Genomic DNA, 5,523 nt, shown 5'->3' with positions numbered 1-5,523 from the left:
TGTGTGTGTGTGTGTGTGTGTGTGTGTGTGTGTGTGTGTGTGCCGTGGTGGTGGTCAGTGTTATGTTGCACAGAAAGTGTGCATGTGTTGGAGAGCTGTGCTGCTGTACATGTGGTTAATGTGCTTCTTTTATCCTTTGTGGTTACCTGGTGAAGAGGAAAATCCCTGTGAGGTGGTCTTCTTCCAGTGGACCACAGTGGCAGGCTCCTGTAACAGAGGAAACAGTGATTAATACATTATGCCCCCTTGGTTGAACCCTGTTTAAGTAGTCAGGCACAGATGCAGGGTAGAGGGTTTAGCAGTAAAAAGTACAAAATAGCAACTGCACTTGAAATGCCACAATTACCTGACATTTTGAGGCCACACAGTGGTCTAAAATGATGCACTGAATATTGTAAACTTTGAAAATATTGTTTGTAACATTGCATAAGAAAGAGCAATAGTATATTATGCAACTAATTTCAGTCTTGTAACAATATTAATTTAAATGTTTTTTTTAATTCAAACTAAGTTTTACTAAAGGTTTAAAAGTAATTAGAAAAAGTAATTATTTAATCCTTTTATACATGCAGATCAAAATGTATATAATTTTCTTATATAATACTTGTTAATAAGATCTTAAACAAATACTTCAGCTCTTTTAAAGAAGGATTTTTTAAGAAAAAAAGTTAAAAATATTTGGTTTCTCAACTTTTGTTATCAAAAAGTTTAACTTTCAACAGATTTAATGAGCTAAGGGCTAGTCTTAAAGGATCAAAACCAAAATGAAATAATGCTGTCATCAAACAACTCCAATTTAAAACTGTCCTTGTCCATGTCTCAATATTTTATTCACATTGCTGTTAATTTCAGGTTGGTTATTTTAAAATATTTGGCCCTTAGCTATAACAGCCAAATGTATATATTAACTAAGTACTTTACTTTTGTTACAGTACTGCAGCAATGTTTTTGAAGATTGTTAATTTAACCAAGTATTTTTAACCATTACTTTCACCTTTATTTTGTAACATTCAAAACCTAAAAATGACACTTTTACTTCTTTACTTTAAAATTGAACAACTAGTTACATGTTACAAATTGAAATATGACCAAACTCACCATGAAAGGGGTTGTTTATGCACTCTAAAAAAGTGTTGAATTTACTTACCGATTTAGTTACCAAACTGGTTCCACTAAACTTAGTTGAGTAAATGTAATGCAATTAATTAACTAAACACTGTTTAGTAGAACTACGGTTAAGTAAATTCAACGCTTCATTTCTTACACTCACAAAACAGCTGTGTTGGATTTACTTAACTAAGTTAAGTCAATTAGTTCTATTCAACTGAGCTGAGTAACTGTGTTGCTACGTTTAAATTAATTTTCACATTCTTTGTGAAAGTTGCATTACACTTACTCAACTTAGCTGACTGATAATTGTTGACATACATAACTTGGTTAAGTAAATCCAACCATCTGTTTTTTTAGAGTGTACCTCTGATAATTGCAGCAGTTGTAGTACTTAATTTCAATTAAAAACAATTCTGGCCACAGTAATCCCCTGTCTGATTCATGACATCAACATTTCACTTGTTATAAACATCCTTGTGAAACTTGTGTTTTATTCTGCAACACTTTTTTTTTACAGTCCTGCTGGAATGCTTCCCAGCACTCACCAAACTAAACCATTTTCAGAAAATCTTGTACTATCAGGATAGGGTAGATTTACCGTAGTCATGCAGTAAAAAAAAACATGGGTGGGCACGCACAAAGTGTCAGGTACAGTGCTGAGCAAAAATCTCCTAATCTCCAGAGTCTTTGCTATTCATTATTATTTCACAGGGCAGCCATCCTAAATACATAAATCCCCCTTCCCCACTCAGCCCAGACTGCCAAGCTCCAACCCTGAGTTCAATGTTCCTCCGACATCAGTCAGGTTATGATTATTTCATTTCTTTTTTTTATCATAACCCATCAATTATTTAACCTTAGCTATACCAGGATTGGAATTTTTCATTTATCCAAAATAATGCACACGTTTCTCAGTGTAGGTGAGTGCCTCCATCCTTCCTGGGGACAACTACATAAATCTTTCAAAAATATATAATCTTATACAATAAATGAATGATGTGCAATTAATCTGTGGAGATGAAAAAAAAAACAATAAAGATTCTGGGATAAATGATTGCTGCATTAGCATAGGAAGGTAAATGCTCCCTTCATTCAGCAATAAATTGCTCCCCACCTCAAGGCAAACCATCCAAACAACAAGTGTAACCATGCCATCAGAAAGTGTGTGTGGATGTGTGTTTTCCTGTAGTGGGACTACACAAGCAGCAATGCAACAACCAACAAAAAATAAATAATTATTTTTTTCCTGATTAAAATAAATAAAAAATAAATATGTGGATTTGACAATGTGGTTTAGTCAGTCCAAATACTCATTGTCTTTGAAGAGTAAACATTTTCGTTTAGGTCTTAGAGGATAAAATAAAATATTCAGCTTTTATTCTGCAAATCTAACATTTAAATAAAAAATGTTCTTTTTTGGCCCTATTTTCGCCATTATTCTTCACACCTTATTGCATCTTCATGTCACTGCTCTTTTTTTCATTCTTTCTTCTTCTTCGTCTTCTTTTTTTACATCCTCATTTCTGCTAATGAGCCCAAGAAAATCTGAGCCAAAACAAGTACAAAAATAAGTGCAGTGCTTTGTCTGTTTGCAGAAGGATTCATCATGCAAACTGTTTTCAATAAATAATAAATGCAAACGCCAACTTTTGTCTGCAGACAAGACTTCGGAACATGAATTATGCATTGTTTTTCTTGGATAGGGCAATATGGGGACAGGATGGCAGAGTGTGTGTGTGTGTGTGTGTGTGTGTGTGTGTGTGTGTGTGTGTGTGTGTGTGTGTGTGTGTGTGTGTGTGTGTGTGTGTGTGTGTGTGTGTGTGTGTGTGTGTGTGTGTGTGTGTGTGGTGGGTGTTAAAGTGTGTGTTGGATCTTTAAAACACACTGGGAGCACAGTTTTTTAGGCTAACAATCAAGGTGTTTATGAGGACAGAACTTCCCGTGATTGTGACTCAAAGGACAATGTTTTATTTTCAATGCTGTGTGTGGTCTGGAAGCTCACTTTAACTTAAATATGACTTAAAAACATCATAAAACTCCTCTGCTTAAATATTAACACCATTGGTTTATTGTCTTATAAAGTATTATTTTAATGGTTAAGGATGTGTTTTTCTGAATTGTCCTGCATGTCCACGCAGGAGGTGGCTATCCAAGCACATTTGTGTTTTTGGTATTTTTTCCATTTGCTCTTTATTCATTGTTTTTTTTTTTCAGATTTAACCAACACTGTAATCATTGTGACAACAAAGGAAGCTGAATTCCCTCTTGACGATGGAAAGGTTCCATCAGCCATGTTAAAATATGTGTTTTTTGTGGGGTTTTATGGTTGGGGTCTCTTTTATAAGTGAAAAAACTTGATTGAAAATCAGCAATAAATGAAAACAATTACAAAGAGCAGAAAGCCACCGATCCGCCCGTGACAGCAATCATCACTGATCTCCACTGTTGTTTCTCTCCATGGTAAATAATTCATCAAAAGAAACAAAGGGGAAACAAATATGCAAATAAACTTTAAAAAAAGGCTACTAACATTGGCCTGCCACCACAAGGGAAGAAGGGTAGTGAATGATTATCATGGCATGTTTTAAATGTGATGAATCTGAATTCCTCTTGTTTCATCTACTTTGACAGCACTGAAGTCACTCAGACACAGAGGGAGAAAAAAGAATAACTAGAGGGATTTGAGTTTGATTGAGGAGGGGCGGGACGGACGGATAGAGGGATTAAAGACAAGGGGAATGCAAGGATTGGGGAGGAGGGAAGTAGACATTGAAGGGAAGAAAAAAGAGATTTGGGAGAAAAGGAGGGAGGGTGTATTCAGCAGTACTGTGAAAGGGAGCCATCAAGGGCTTTGATGAGAAGTGCAGGCCTTCTAAAGCATCGCAGTGACAGCATATGATTTGGTCAAAGCGTGAAGCTTTTCAAAGGTAGACATTCTCAGTCCCATTCATTTCTCCCAGGTTGAATGAAAGTTGGGCTGAGCTCTGAAAATTCCAAATTGGTTTGGCAGACTGACCGCATGTCATATTGTCCCTGTGACTTACAGACAGTGGGCTGCCGGGGATGGAGACATCTTGCATTGGAGAGGGATTACAGGCCATGTAATGCTTCAACAAACGGCCCTAGATCTGCAGGTAAATGGAAGACACATTTGGGTGTAGCAGATCACATGAAATGTTGAATTCTGTACAACTGAAACCAATCACCTAACCATTTTTGCACTTGGTTTTTTAACACAGCTGATGCAAATATAAACAAGTAACAGTTCTGCCTGGCAATACTGCTCCAAAAAGTCACTGCATTATTTTTCTAACCGCATGCCCACCTTATTATTTGGGAATGTCAAGCATGTGTAAGAGTAAGCTTAGGGTGAATTAAGCTTCTCCCACATCTCTCATATACAAGGTTATGAGGAAAACTTTTACCAAGGTATTTCTTATTACTTGTTCATATCTTGACTGTGCGAAGTGAAAGTGACACAATAAATGAACGTTCAGATGAGTTCAAGTTGATTCATAAAGACTACGCAATCATTTATTTACACAAATTGAACAGATCATAAGTTACACTTGATTGTGGTTATTCCTATAACAAGCGTCAAAGTTAAATGAGATAAAACCTGCATCCGAATTTCAATTCACATCAACTCAGATTACTTATATAGAACAGTAAAACGTCAGTTCTGATGTTAACAACCAAACAATTTTACTGGCACTTTAGCTTAAGTTTTGGCTAATTAAGAACAAGGAAAGGAGGAAAGTAAGATTAGTATATTACTACTTCTTTTACTTTTATCAATGTGTGGGTCAACCGGAACTGCACGTCTTTTCTCGGCTCAGGTTCCACATGACACGTCACTCCGAACACATCACATCAGCTTTACCTGGTGATGGCTTCTTAAGGCACCCTCAGGGTAGGAGCTGGCTCGCCTCCGATCAGTCAGGGTACTGATGTCGGCTCGCTTACTGGTCATTGGCGAACAGGTGTTTTTCCAGGTAACTTGTGTCTGTTTCAGTCCAAGCCAGAAAAAATTCAAGCCGTATCCGGTTCCTCTTTCCAAAATAAAATCTCCCCTCGGGAGTTAAAAACACTCAGAGGCTTGAAGCCTTGGGGTGAGACCATCGGCTGGCGTGCCGGGTCCCTGGCTGTTGTCTCCCCTCATGGGCTCAGACTTATAAGCCAAACTGAGGTTTCTCCGGAGAGAAACTCAGCTGTCTTCCTAGGTTGGAGTCAGGAAGAAGAGTGTGTCACTCGAAGCCGTCCGGCTTAGTAAAAGAAACGGACAAACTTTAGTTCCACCCTCAGGCTTAGAGTTGAGTCAGAAAGAAAGATAAAGATTTGCCAGCGGCGCCAGCCCAAGGTTAAAATTCTGTGGTTGTTCAACAACAGGATATGATAACATCTTTTCAGCTT

The 5,523-nt window shown here is 37.4% G+C and overlaps 1 long non-coding RNA gene across 8 annotated transcripts in view; it reads right to left on the bottom strand.

Annotated features, from left to right (window-relative positions):
* LOC106521605 (uncharacterized) overlaps positions 1–5,523 on the bottom strand; it is a 170,447-nt gene that overhangs the window by 36,065 nt on the left and 128,859 nt on the right. For 7 of the 8 annotated variants that reach the window (XR_001310688.1, XR_001310691.1, XR_001310685.1 and 4 more), the window contains one exon: positions 147–207. This is a non-coding gene — a long non-coding RNA (uncharacterized LOC106521605). Of the gene's footprint in view, positions 1–146; positions 208–4,154; positions 4,239–5,523 lie in introns of all 8 variants that reach the window. The other variant, XR_001310692.1, reaches the window with a different exon arrangement.

The sequence above is a fragment of the Austrofundulus limnaeus genome, unplaced genomic scaffold (assembly GCF_001266775.1).
Source record: "Austrofundulus limnaeus strain Quisiro unplaced genomic scaffold, Austrofundulus_limnaeus-1.0 Scaffold112, whole genome shotgun sequence".
Classification (NCBI taxonomy): domain Eukaryota; kingdom Metazoa; phylum Chordata; class Actinopteri; order Cyprinodontiformes; family Rivulidae; genus Austrofundulus; species Austrofundulus limnaeus.
Note: the sequence above shows the minus strand (reverse complement) of the source record. Positions and strands in the feature narration are given on the sequence as shown.